This window comes from Herpailurus yagouaroundi, unplaced genomic scaffold (genome assembly GCF_014898765.1).
Source record: "Herpailurus yagouaroundi ecotype Mexico unplaced genomic scaffold, PumYag 189, whole genome shotgun sequence".
Lineage (NCBI taxonomy): Eukaryota > Metazoa > Chordata > Mammalia > Carnivora > Felidae > Herpailurus > Herpailurus yagouaroundi.
Window position 1 is genome coordinate 9,844,613 of NW_024412420.1, and position 14,298 is coordinate 9,858,910.

The window sequence follows — 14,298 nt, forward strand, 5'->3', positions numbered from 1 at the left end:
TCCAGTGACGGATTTCTATGGAATTTAAAATAAACTCCCATGCAGCAAAATGTGTTTCTGAATCAGATTTGATAAATATGGAGAAGACTTACTCTGTAAAACTGTTAGGTGATACAAAAAGTGAATCTGATGAGGACAACGTGTTTCAAAAAATGGCGAAACCAGTATTTCTAAAAAGGAGTAAATATGTATGTGTAAACTTCAGTTTTGGAGAACAGTGGCAGCAGCCTGATCCAATTTCCCCACCCACCTTTCCATAAATCTATATAAAGCCAACAAAGAGTACATGTCAATCAGACACCACCCATGCCTTTAGCATTATTACTAAGCAGGTTATCAGGGGCGCCTGCGTGGCTCAGTCGGTTAAGCGGCCGACTTCGGCTCAGGTCATGATCTCGCGGTCCGTGAGTTCGAGCCCCGCGTCGGGCTCTGTGCTGACAGCTCAGAGCCTGGAGCCTGTTTCAGATTCTGTGTCTCCCTCTCTCTGACCCTCCCCCGTTCATGCTCTGTCTCTCTCTGTCTCAAAAATAAATAAACGTTTAAAAAAAAAAAATAAGCAGATTATCACAACCTTCAGATTACCTCTAAGGGAAATAATCAGATTCCAGGAGCTCCTTCTGCCAAGTCCTGCGGGATGTGAAGAATGAGAGAGAGAAGGCTTAATGGTTTTAATGGGTTCAGTGATAGGGTTTTAGGCCATGGAACACTTAGATGAAGCACAGAGTATCGCTTCCAAAAGAGAAGACTCCAACACTAAGTTCCAAAATACTGAACACAGGTTTGAAATTTGGTAGTTTGCAGCTTCAGCCATGGAGAAGAGCTTGAAAGTAACCAGTGCCTCGTAGGGAAGAGGTGGAGACATGGCAGTGAAGAGAAAGAAGGAAAAGGAGAAACTAACAACTCTTACAGAAAAAGAAAAAGTAAACGTAGGAGTGTTCTGGAACCAGGAACCCTTGACCATGAAATAAATAGAAATAGGAAAGAGTGGAATACATGCAGACAGACCTATTGGAAAAAATAATGTGAATCAGAACATCTCAACTAATGAAAATTTTCCTCTCCCCCACCCAGAAAAACGCAGAAAAAAATTGACACAACACTCAAAATGAAATAAAACGCCGCCAAACCATTGGTTAGAGATACAAGGAAAAGAAAACCATGATTCAGAAATCTAAAACTAAGAAAGGAAAAAAAAAAACAAAACAGGAAGAAATAAAATCAGAGTAGATTACACTTAGAGAAAAGAAGAAGAAACCCTATCATATGAAGACTGAATTATAAAGTTTTCCCCAAACAGTAGATTCAAAGGCAAACATAATAAAAGAGATTGAAGCAAAGCAGGAAAATGGTCAAGAGAATGAAAATGAAATTCTTTTCTAACTGATACTTTAAATGGAAGAGGGGTCCAAAAAGTAACATGTATTTAGTGTCCCTCAATAAGGAAAAAGAATAGGGGCACCTGGACTGGCTCAGTTGGTAGAACATGTGACTCTTGGTTTCGGAGTTGTGAGTTCAAGCCCCATGTTGGGTGTAAAGATTACTTAAAAAAATAAAAATTTGGGGGGGCACCTGGGTGGCTCAGTCGGTTAAGCGCCCAACTTCAGTTCAGGTCATGATCTCATTACCGTTCATGAGTTTGAACCTCATATCAGCCTCTCTGCTGTCATCACAGAGCCTGCTTCAGATCCTTGATCTCCCGCTGTCTCTCTCTGCTCCTCCCTGCCTGAGCTCTCTCTCCCTCAAAAATAAATATTTTTTAGAAAAAAAGAAAAATCTTTTAGAGGCGCCTGGGTGGCTCCATTGGTTAAGCATCTGACTTTGGCTCAGGTTGTGATCTCACAGTTCATGGGTTCGAGCCCTGCATCGGGCTCTGTACTGACAGCTCAGAGCCTGGAGCCTGCTTCAGATTCTGTGACTCCCTCTCTCTCTCCTCCCCCACTTGCACGTGTGTGTGTGCAAGTGCGCTCTCAAAAATAAACATTAGGGGGGGAATTTTTTTAATAAAATCTGGTAATAAAACCATAATCAAGAAAACTTTCTGGCTATAGAGATCTAGATCTATACATCAGAAGTTCATACCAGAAGGTGAACTGCAGGCTATGTTTTAGTAAAGCTGTATGACTTTAAAGAAACAGAAAAATTCTCCAAGCTTACAGGTAAAAGATGAAGTGCCTTACAAGGTCTAGAGAATTCGACTGGTATCACCTACAAAGCAAGACAATAATGTGGTAGCGTAAGGAAAGAAAATTCTAACCAAAGATTTTATATCCAGTCAACTGTCTTTTGAATGTCAAGACTGTAGAAAACGTTTTAAACACGGACAAGAATTTAGAGAATACTGTTCTCAGGAGCCCTTCCCAAGGAAACTTAAAGGATGAGCTGCATCTAAAAGAGATATTTGGGAAATTTTCTGCAAAAAGTTTGACAGTATTTTACATGTCTTTTTGAACTAAGGTTAAAATCAGGAGTAGGGGTGTAGGTAGCAGAATGGTGTACATAAATGTTACAGGATCTGACAGTGGAAAGAAGGGAGCTAAAAAAACTAGGAGGGAAAAACTAGAGTAACACTATTGACTGTAGGTTAAACTATTACAAGGGATTAAAATGATACCATTTGAAGCTGAAAAAAAAGGTTAGGTAAGAGAAAAGATACATGGAAATATAAAAGAGGGAGGGGCGCCTGGGTGGCTCAGTCGGTTAAGCATCCAACTTCAGCTCAGGTCATGATCTCCTGGTTTGTGAGTTTGAGCCCCACATCAGGCTCTGTGCTGACAGCGTAGGGCCTGGAACCTGCTTCAGATTCTGTCTCCCTCTCTTCCCCACTCAGACTCTGTCTCTGTCTCTCTCAAAAATAAACATACATTTAAAAAAAGTTTTTAAAGAAATACAAAATATTCAAAGGTAAGGATTAGAAAAAAATATATAAACCTTTCAAAACACTGCAAATTTAATTTAAAAGGCCAAAGAAAACCATCATGAAAAATCATGTGATGAATGTTCCATAATGCACGTAGTAATTATAACAAAATAATATGACAGAATTGAAATCAAACATACCAGTCATATCAGTAAGGATTCCCTCACCAATAAAAAGATTTTCAGATTAGCTCAAAAATCAAACTCCAACAAACTAATCTATGTCAGTTATATAAGAATAAAATCAAAATCTAACTTTATAACATGAGATCTTTAAAACAGCGAAAAATAAAAAGATGGACAAAGATAAACCAAGCAAATAGAAGTAACATGAAAGCAGGATCGGCAGTGCTGATACCACACTAGAAGTCAAACCAAAAAGCATTAAATGACAAAGGAGGACAGCTTGTAATGCTAAAGCCCATAATTCATAACAAAGATATAATAGTTCTATACCAAATACAGCAACAATCTTTATAAAGCAAAAATTATGAGAAATGCAAATCATAAAAAGCACTTGAAGTTGGAGATTGACACTGAACACAGGATAGGTACAGTAGACAGAAAGTAGGACTATAAAAGATCAAAACTTAATGAGGCAGATTCTCTGGTATATCTGCATCCTAAAACCAGAATACTGTACATTCTCTCAACCACAAAATATTCACAAAAATAGTTTATACGTTAGGAAAACATTAGTAGGTCCCATATAAGAAAACAAAAAGCAAAAGGACATTTCCACTTCGAAATTTAGAAACCTTCTGTTGTATGTTACAAAGCCTTGTACGAGAATATTCATAGCGACTTTATTCAAAGTAGTCAAATCTAGATGGAGAATGGATAAACAAATATTGTTAAAGTGCAGTATTAGTAAAAAGCAATGAACCAATCATATGTGTAATAATATGCATAAATCTCAAATATGCTGAAAAAAATACTATGTTGAGTGAGCTAAATTAGTTATAAAAATGTCCGTGGTGTTATATTCTATTTAAATAAATATATGCAGGGACACCTGGGTGGCTCAGTCGGTTAAGTGTCCCAACTTCAGCTCAGGTCATGATCTTAGAGTTCGTGAGTTCGAGCCCCGTGTCCGGCTCTGTGCTAACGGCTCAGAGCCTGGAGCCTGCTTCAGATTCTGTGTCTCCCTCGCTCTTTGCCCCTCCCCCATTCGCACTGTCTGTCTCCCAAAATAAATAAACATTAAAAAAAATTTTTTTTAAATGAGCATATGCAAAATTAACCAGTAGTAATAGAACTTTAATGGGGGAGGAGAAGGATTGACTGGGAAAGGACATGAGGGTGCTTTGTAGAGTGACAGAAAAATTCTGCGCCTTGATACACGTTCAAAATTATTCCTCAGTCAAGGAAAAAACCTCTTGGGTACAAGGAGTATTGTAAACAAGTTACAGAGTTTCTAAAAAATTATGATAATGAAAATCCTGCGTATACAAATCTATGAAATACATGTAAGGCAGTGAGCAGAGGAAAATTCATAGTCCTAATTCTATCGTATTAAAGAACAAAATTCGACTGAGTGATTTTTTAAAAATCTTACAGACTTTATTTAGCAGTTGATAAATTGGCCAGCATCCAATCTAGCAGATAGAAAGGAGCTCTAAATTGCTTTACAAAGCAAGAGATTTTTATAGACCAAAGTGGAAGCAGGAACAAGGAAGTTACACTGGGCATTTTGCTGGTTGGTTTTCTTACTGGAGCAAAGGGAAGTATTAGAGCTGGGTCAGGCAATGTGTGCTGAGTGGGTGAGCACTGACAGTTTACATAAGCCTGCCTTGTTACACAGAGGTGAGCATAGAAACTTGGTTACTAAATCTTGATTCACTGAGATGGCTTAGAGCAAATCTTGGGCTTTATTGGGTTACTTTGTTTATTTATTTTTATTATTATTATTGTTTTTGGTTTTGTTTTTGTTTTTTGAGAGAGAGGGAGAGTGCACACGTGTGTACATGCAGGGGAAGGACAAAAAGAATTCCATGCAGGCTCTGCGCTGTCAGCACAGAGCCTGACTGGGGGCTCAAGCTCCAGAACCATGAGATCATCACCTGAGCCAAAATGAAGAATTGGACACCTAACCGACTAAGCTCCCCCCAGGTGCCTGTAATCTGGTTACTTTGTCACAGTAAAAACAAAAGAGTGAAAATAAATAATTCCCAGCTCAGAAAGGAAAAAGAACAAAAAAAGTAAGCCAGGAAAAAAGTGGGGTGGGTCAACCAGTGTCTCAGTCAGTTAAGCATCTGACTCTTGATTTTGGCTCAGGTCGTGATCCCACAGTTGTGGGATCAAGCCCCATGTCAGGTTCTGGTCTGCCTGCGTGGAGGCTGCTTTAGATTCTCTCTCTCATCCTCTCTCTCTCTCTCTCTCTCTCTCTCTGCCTTTCCCCCACTTGCACACATGCACGCTCTCAAAAATAAGTACTAAAAAATATGTTAAGATATGGGTAAACTTTTCTATACACTGGTTCTAAGAAAAAATTTTCTAAGAGTCAAAATCAAGTTGTAATAAAAGTGATAAATGTTACTGTGTTTACAAAATTAATTTCATGACCACTTTATAAGCAAAATAAAATTTTGCCATATGTTACAAAGGGTCAATTCCTAAATACAAAGAACTTTGAAAAAAATATTTAAAAGACGAAAAACCCTAAAGATAAAAGGACAAAAGAACACACATCACACAGATGCAGAAAAGAAGATACAGAAATGGCTCTGTGTAAAACAGCTGAGCACATCTTGGTGGTTAATACCATTCCCCACTGAAAAGAATGAGAGCTCCTTGGAGAAATGGTTGATTTCAGGGCTGGAATAATGTAGGTACAAAATGATCCTGGAATATCTTGATATGCCAGAAAGTCAATACTCAAAAATTGATTGTATCATGTGAAAGTGATGCAGGAGCAAGTTCAAAAGAATGCGTGTAGTTTGATGGGCACCTGGGTGGCTCAGTCAGTTGGGTGTCCAACTCTTGATATTTGCTCAGGTCATGTTCTCGCAGTTCATGGGATTGAGCCCCAGTATCAGGCTCCACAATAACAGCACGGAGCCTGTTTGGGATTCTCTCTCTGCCCCTACCCACCCACCCACCCCCCCGCAAAATAAATAAAAGAAAAATTTTTTAAAAAGAATCCATGTAGCTGCGTATGGGATAATTTGAGCTCCAAAATAAAATAGGACAGTAGTGAATTATAAACCATTGGGGAAGAACAAAAGTATGAGTTGATACTGATAATAAAGGTAGGTAGGTAGGTAGGTAAACCTAAGGAGAAGATGGAAGAATTTTATGCTGACTGGTAAAAGAGTACTAGAATTACAACATCATTTTTCAGCCATCACAGTAATGTTTGGTTTGGCAAGAGCTATTGGACGTTAAATTTAGAGATGGGATTGGGTGGGGTGAGATTTCAATGAGAAACAATATTCACATACTTTAAAATATGTCTACAAGATTGCTTGCTAGTTGCAAGGAGAAATATGATAAGTACTGTGTAAAATTTCAACACCTTGAAGAATGATTAAAATTAGCATCAGCGATGAGGAACAGATAGGCATCTTTTGCCTCTAGATGTAATACTCTGAGAAGGTTATATCACTTATGTAGTATTACGGAGATACATAACCTGATCTAATGAGGAAACATGAGGCTCAAATGAGAAACAGTCTATTAAAAAGGTGGGGAGGCAGGGCGCCTGGGTGGCTCAGTCAGTTAAGCATCTGACTTCAGCTCAGGTCATGATCTCACAGCTTGTGAGTTCAAGCCCTGCATCGAGCTCTGTGCTCCCGGATCCTGCTTCGGATTCTGTCTCCCTCTCTCTGCCCCTCCCCTGCTCACACTCTGTCTGTCTCTCTCAAAAAGTAAATAAACATTAAAAAAAATTTTTTAAGGTGGGGAGGGAGCCTGCATTATTCAAAAGTAATCTTCCAGATTGAAGAAACTAAGCAAACAAATACGATATGTGATCCTGGAGACTGAAAGGAAGAAATGCTATATAAAGGACATTATTGGGTTCACTGGACTGTAGATGGTAAATTGGGGGAGAATGTCACATTAATGTTAAATTTCCTGAAGCTGATAACTATGCTGTAGTTACGAAAGAACAATTTTATTCTTAGGAAATGCATACTGAATTTGGGGAGGACAAAAAGATGTGATCTATGCAACTTACTCTTAAATGTTTTAGTAAAAGTCAGTATATCTAGAGAGAAGAATGAAACCAACGAGGCAAAATGTTAGTCGTTGGCAAATCTGAATAGAGTACACAGGATTTCACTGTATGATTTTTCCAACTTTCCTAGAAGTTTGAAATTCTTTCCAAGTAGAAAGTTTAAAAAAAAGAAAGACTACACAGACATACCATTTTCATCTGTTATATTGGCAAAAAGAAATCACATGCTGAGACTGTAGGGAAACACACACACTCACTGTTGCTGATGCAAATGCAAAATGGTAAAATTTCTGTGGGAAGAAATTGGGTAATACCTAACTAAATTACATATACATTCACTCCTCTACCCAAAGAATATATTCTGAAGGTGATCCTCAGTTTTAAATATATACATAGGTTCACACATGCATAAGTTCATTCATTGCAGCAGTATTTTTTTTTTTCAACGTTTTATTTATTTTTGGGACAGGGAGAGACAGAGCATGAACGGGGGAGGGTCAGAGAGAGAGGGAGACAGAGAATCGGAAACAGGCTCCAGGCTCTGAGCCATCAGCCCAGAGCCTGACGCGGGGCTCGAACTCACGGACCGCAAGATCGTGACCTGGCTGAAGTCGGACGCTTAATAAGCGACTGCGCCACCCAGGCGCCCCTCATTGCAGCAGTATTTGTAATTGTAAAGCATTGAAAAATGTCCAAAGAAGATTGAATAAACATGCACACAGTGGAGTACTGTGCAGTTGAAAAAAGAATGAAGAAGATGTCTGTGCACTGTGAAATGGAATGATTTCCAGGATATATTTCTAAGTTAATAAAAGCAAAGGACAGAGAAATTTAGCATGTGGCCTTTTCTATAAGAAAGAAGGAATAAGAAAATATACCTATTTACCTTTTCAAAACACACAAGAAGGATGAACCAGAAAGCAATAAAGTCGGTTACCTGCCTACAAAGGTGGATGGTGAAGCAGGGAAGGAGCAACATATTTCCAAGTTACAACTTTTTTTTTTTTTTTCAACGTTTATTTATTTTTGGGACAGAGAGAGACAGAGCATGAAGGGGGGAGGGGCAGAGAGAGAGGGAGTCACAGAGTCGGAAGCAGGCTCCAGGCTCTGAGCCATCAGCCCACAGCCTGACGCGGGGCTCGAACTCACGGACCACGAGATCGTGACCTGGCTGAAGTCGGACGCTTAACCGACTGCGCCACCCAGGCGCCCCTCCAAGTTACAACTTTTTATATAGTTCTTTATCTTTGGAAGCAAAAGCCATTTTTTTTAGATAGTCTCCAGAAATGAAATTAATTCAATAAGGATGGCAGGGAAGACTAAAAACCAAAGTCAACTTACTTCAAATCATTAACAGTCACATTGAAGGAAGGAGAAAATAATCCAAGTAACTTTTTTTTGTTTAATGTTTATCTTTGAGAGAGACAGAGTGTTGGCGGGGGGCAGGGGGTGGCGGGGAGGCAGAAAGAGAGGGAGACACAGAATCTGAAACAGGCTCCAGGCTCTGAGCTGTCAGCACAGAGCCCAACATGGGGCTCAAACTCAGAGATCATGAGATCACGACCTGAGCTGAAGTCGGACACCCAACCAACCAAGCCACCCAAGTGCCCCCCAAGTAACTCTTAATACTCTGTCCTTCAGTTTAGGGAGATAGAACTACAAAGAAATTCGGGACTCATAAGGTTGTTTGTTTGTTTTTTTTAGCAGTAGTGCTCCTGAAACTATTTAAATGTATGAAAGAATTGAGCAAATAGGTACATGTAATTTGGGCCGGAGCCAAGGTTTTTACTGTGGCAGAAGAGAGATACAAATACAGGTATGGGAAAATAAAAAGTCCTATGGGATGGGTTGGAATTGGAGTTATAAATATGAATTCATGATATTCTCAGGTATATGTGTGTATTCATATGACATGTCACATGCATATATATACGTATATCTACACGTATATATTCCATCTCTGCCTACCGAAGGGCCCAGAGACAGAGGTCTCAATAGCAATGACCATGTGGAGTACGTACATCTTTATTTCTAATACTCTCCACTAAAAGAAACCAAGGCTCTTTGGAGAAATGGTTGATTCTAGGCTTGGGACAGGAAAATTAGTATATGCTTGAATATCTTGCTATTCCAGAAAGGAATTGCTGAAACAATGATAGGGGCTTGTCAGAATGACACAGGAGTCAGCTTGATGGGGCTCCCATCGGCTAAATCTGGGACAGTTTGAGCTTGCAGATAATTAAGGACTATCATGAATTATAAATTATAAAAGTAGTAATGCATGAGTTGATGCCCTTAATAAGAAAAAAGAGGGGCTCCTGGGTGGCTCTGTCGGTTGAGCATCCAGCTTCAGCTCAGGTCATGATTTCACGGTCCGTGAGTTCGAGCCCCGCGTCAGGCCCTGTGCTGACAGCTCAGAGCCTGGAGCCTGCTTCAGATTCTGTGTCTCCCTCTCTCTCTCTGCCCCTCCCCTGCTCATGCTCTGTCTCTCTCTGAATCAAAAATAAATAAACATTAAAAAAAATTAAAAAAAAGAAAAAAGAGAGGGGTCTTCCCTATAGAAGAATGCCAGCTGAAACTATGAAGACATTCTGAGCCTGGAAAGTCATAGGATTGGGCAAAAATCCTCACTGAGTATTCAATCTATAGTGAAATTTTGCTGAACAGAATATTTGCATGGTCTTTAAGTATCTCCTTGCAGATTGCTTACTAAAAGGGAAAATAGTAAGACAACAATGGAGAACCAGACCACACCTACACCAGGACTTCAAACGTATCATCACCGGTAAGAGGCAGGTGGAAATCACGTAATCTGGATTTGCTACCCTGAGAGCATCAGTTAGATGGTATTTCAACTGGAGATATACAACCTGAGAGAAAAACCTCCAACCCTGAAAGAGGAAATACTTATTTTAGAAAAGGAGAGGGAATCTATGTGGAAGAATTCCAAATTATTTTTGTGGATGCGCCATTGTCAAGAGGGAGTGTAACTCCCTACTTCGGAAGTGTGGGCTTCACAAAGCCACTGTACTTCTGAAAAGTACAGTATGGAAAGGGGTTAGGAGTAATTTTGTAACCTGGGAAACCTGAAAAAATACTGCTTCAGGTAGAGGTAGTCAAGGTCAATACCAAGAGTGATGACTCAGGTTAATAACATGTTTCTTTGTATAATTGGATACAAAGGTTACTGCACAGTACCTCTGATCTTTTTTCAAAAAACAACCCAGTCTGGTCATTAGAAAATTAGGAGACAAATCCCAGTGGAGGGTCATTACCTACCAGTACTCCTCAAAACTGTCAAGGTCATGAAAAACCTGAGAAATTGTCACAGCCAAAAGGAGCTTAAGGGGACATGAAAACTAAACGTAATGTGCGATCTTGGAATAGAAATAGAACATTAAGTAAAAATGAAGGAAATGCAAAAATAGTTTGCATTTTCTAAAATTTTATATAAATGGGAGTCATACAGCATGTGCTCTTGTCTGGATTTTCATGCAGTGTAATTATTTTGAGACTTACTGCTGTTGTATATATCAATTCATTACTTTTTATTAAGCTGAGCAGCAAGATGGAATCACTATATGGATATGCCATAATTTATTTATTCATTCACCTGTTGATATTTGGGTTGTTTCCAATTTTGAGCTGTTTTGACCATTCCTGTGTGTGTGTGTGTGTGTGTGTGTGTGTGTGTGTGTGTACATGTGATATATGTGTTTTTATGTGGATGTATCTTTTCGTTTATCTTAGGCAAATAGAAATGCTGTGGGTAGTTGGTGGTGTATATTTAACATTTTAGCAAACTGCTTTTCTGAAATGCTTTTATAGTATTTTACCTTCCCATCTGCAGTGTTTGAGAGTTCCATTTGCTGCCTAGACCATAGAGGGTTTTTTATTTTTCTATTTCAGGCATTCTGATAGATGTATAAGAGTGTCTCGTGGTTTTAATTTGCATTTTTCTGATGACCAGTGATGTTGAGCATCTTTTCATGTCCTTATTCGCCATCCATATATAAATGAATTGTCTGTTTAGATGTTGTGCTTTTTTATTTTTTAATTGGATTGTTTCAGTTACTGAGTTTTGATAGTTCTTTATATTTTTTTATTTTATTTTCAAGTGTATTCATTTTGAGAGAGAGAGAGAGAATGTGTGTGCACGTGCAATAGGGAGAGGAGCATAGAGGGAGAGAGAGAATCCCAAGCAAGCTTGGATTGCACAGAGTCAGACCTGGGCCTCAATCTCATGAACCTTGAGATCATGACCTGAGCCAAGACCAAGAGTCTGGCCACAAAACTGACTGAGCCACCCAAACACCCCTTGATAGTTCTTTATGTATCCTAGATACCAGTCCTTTGTCAGACACACGTGATTTGCAAATATTGTTGTCCAGTCTGTGGCTTGTCTTATTCTCTTAATAGTAGCTCCCTAGGACCAGTTTTTAATTTTAATAAAGTCCAGTTTGTCAGTATTTTTCTTTTATGGACCTTGTGTTTTGATGTCATACCTAAAAATTTTGTGCCCACCCAAGGTCATGAAGATTTTGTCCTATTTTTTTTCCTAGAGGTTTTATAGTTTTAGTTCTTACATTTAGGTCTGTGTCCCATTTTGAGTTAATTTTTGTACATGTGAGGTATGGATCAGAGTTTGGTTTTTGTTTTGTTTTGTCTTTTTAATTTAGTAATGTATTTGATCCAACACCTTTTGTTGAAAAGACTTTTTTCCACTGAATTGCCTTGTTTTTTTCTTCTTTTTACGTTTTTTTTTGTTTGTTTGTTTTTTTGAGACAGAGAGAGACAGAGCATGAACGGGGGAGGGTCAGAGAGAGAGGGAGACACAGAATCTGAAACAGGCTCCAGGCTCTGAGCCGTCAGCACAGAGCCTGATGCAGGGCTCGAACTCACGGACTGCGAGATCATGACCTGAGCTGAAGTCGGACGCCCAACCGACTGAGCCACCCAGGCACCCCTCTTTCTTCTTTTTAATTGTTTTTTTTTGAATATAGTTGACAGTGTTACCTTGGTTTCAGGTATACAGCATTCAGCTTCTCTAGACATTGTGCTGTGCTCGCCATAAGTGTAGCTACCATCTGTCACCATACAATGCTGTTAATTGATTTTTCACCGTTGTCAAATATTAGTTGACCATACATGTATGGCTCTATTTCTGGGCTCTGTTCCCTTCTGTTGATGTTTATCTATATTTTATGTCAAAGTAATGCAGCTTCATGATGCACCTTGGAGAGGAAGTATTAAGTGTTTCAACTTTGTTCTTTTCAAATTTGTTTTGGCTCTTCTAGGTCCTTTGCAGTTCCATATGAATTTTAGAATCTGCTTGTTGATTTCCACAAAAAAAAAAAAATCTGCTGTGATTTGATTGGGTCTCATTGAATCTGTAAATCAAGTTGAATCTGTAAATCAAGTTGGGGAGAATTTTTTTCTTTTTAAGTTTATTTGTTTATTTTGAGAGAGAGAGAGAAAAAGCATGAGTGGGGAGGGGCAAAGAGAGAGGGAGACAGAGAATCCCAAGCAGGCTCCATGCTGTCAGCACAGAGCCCGACACGGGGCTCAAACCCACGAAACCACAAGATCATGAACTGAGCCAAGATCCAAGAGTTGGACGCTTAACCAACTGAGCCACCCAGGCACGCCAAAATATCACTTAACGTTATTGGTTCTTCTGATCCATGAACACTGTGCATCTTCCTATTTATTTAGATCTTTAATTATTTAAGCAACGTTTAGTAGTTTTCAAGGTATCAGCCTTGCACATCTGTTGCCAGATTTATCTCAAATTATTTCTTTTTCTTTTTTTAAGTAGGCTTCACGCCCAGCGTGGAGCCCAATGTGGGGCTTGAAGTCACGACCCTGAGATCAAGACCTGAGCTGAGATCAAGAGTCGGATGCTTAACCGACTGAGTCACCCAAGCACCCCTTATTCCATATTTTTTTGATGCTTTGTAAATGGTATTTTCTAATCAATCTCTGGTTGCTTGTTGCTAATATATGGAAATATGGTTGATTTTTGTATATTGACATTCTATCCTGTATCCTTGCTAAGCTCACTTAATATAGCCAAGCAGCTCTTTGTATATTTTATCAGATTTTCTACAGTGTTGTCTGGGAATAAAGATTTATTTATTACTTTTTTCCCCAATCTGAATTCCTTTATTTCTTTTTTGCCTACTACATGGTCTTAGAATCTCTAGTACACTATTGAATAAAAGTAGCAAAGGCGGATACACTTATCTTGTTCCTGGTCTTAGAAAACATCCATATTGTCACCATTAAATATGATGCTAGCTTTAGGACTTTCCTAATGCTCTTTATCAGGTGAGGAAGTTCTTTCATATTCCTCTTCTGCTGAGGTTTTGTTTTTTTTTTAATCAGGAATAGATGTTGGATTTTGTCAAATGCTTTTTCTGCATCTCTTGAGATAATCCTATGGCTTTTATTTATTTATTTTTTAGGCTTAATATAATGATTGTATTGATTTTCTTTCTTTCTTTCCTTTTTTTTAAGTAATCCCTATGCCCATCTTGGGGCTCAAACTCAGGACCCCAAGATCAAGAGTTGCATGCTCTACCTACTGAGCCAGCCAGGTACCCCATGAATATATTGATTTTCAAATGTTGAATTAGCTTTGCGTTCCTGGAATAAACCCACTTGGTCACTTTTATTATTATTATTATTATTATTATTATTATATATTGTTTGATTTAGATACTAAAATTTTGTTAACATTTGCATACATGAGGGATATTGTTCTGTGGTTTTCTTGTAAGGGCTTTGTCTAGTTTGGGATCAGTAATGTTAGCCTCAGAGAATGAGTTGAAAACTAGCCTATATTCCAGTTTTCTGAACAAGTTGGTATAGGGGTTTTTTAATGTTTATTTATTTTGAGAGAAAGAGTGCACCTGGGTTTGGAGCAGAGAGAAAGAGAGAAAAAGAGAATCCCAAGCAGGCTCTGTGGTGTCAGTATAAACCCCAAGGTGCAGCTCCATCCCACGAACTGTGATATCACGACCAGAGCAGAAATCAAGAGTCAGACGCTTAACTGACTGAGCCAACCCTGGTGCGCCAGTAGTATTTTTTTTAATTTATTTTTAAATTTTTTTAATTTACATCCAAGTCAGTTAGCATATAGTGCAACAATGGTTTCAGGAGTAGATTCCTTAATGCCTCTTACCCATTTAGTCCATCCC

General features: G+C 38.8%; 1 protein-coding gene across 16 annotated transcripts in view; it reads left to right on the forward strand.

Annotated features, from left to right (window-relative positions):
• MBTD1 (mbt domain containing 1) overlaps nt 1–14,298 on the forward strand; it is a 72,322-nt gene that overhangs the window by 7,584 nt on the left and 50,440 nt on the right. The window contains exon 1 of one of the 16 annotated variants that reach the window (XM_040497108.1): nt 13,649–13,695. The exons of the other annotated variants lie outside the window; for them this stretch is intronic. The gene's annotated coding sequence lies outside the window, so the exon portion shown is untranslated. Of the gene's footprint in view, nt 1–13,648; nt 13,696–14,298 lie in introns of those variants that run through there. 16 annotated transcript variants of the gene reach the window in all.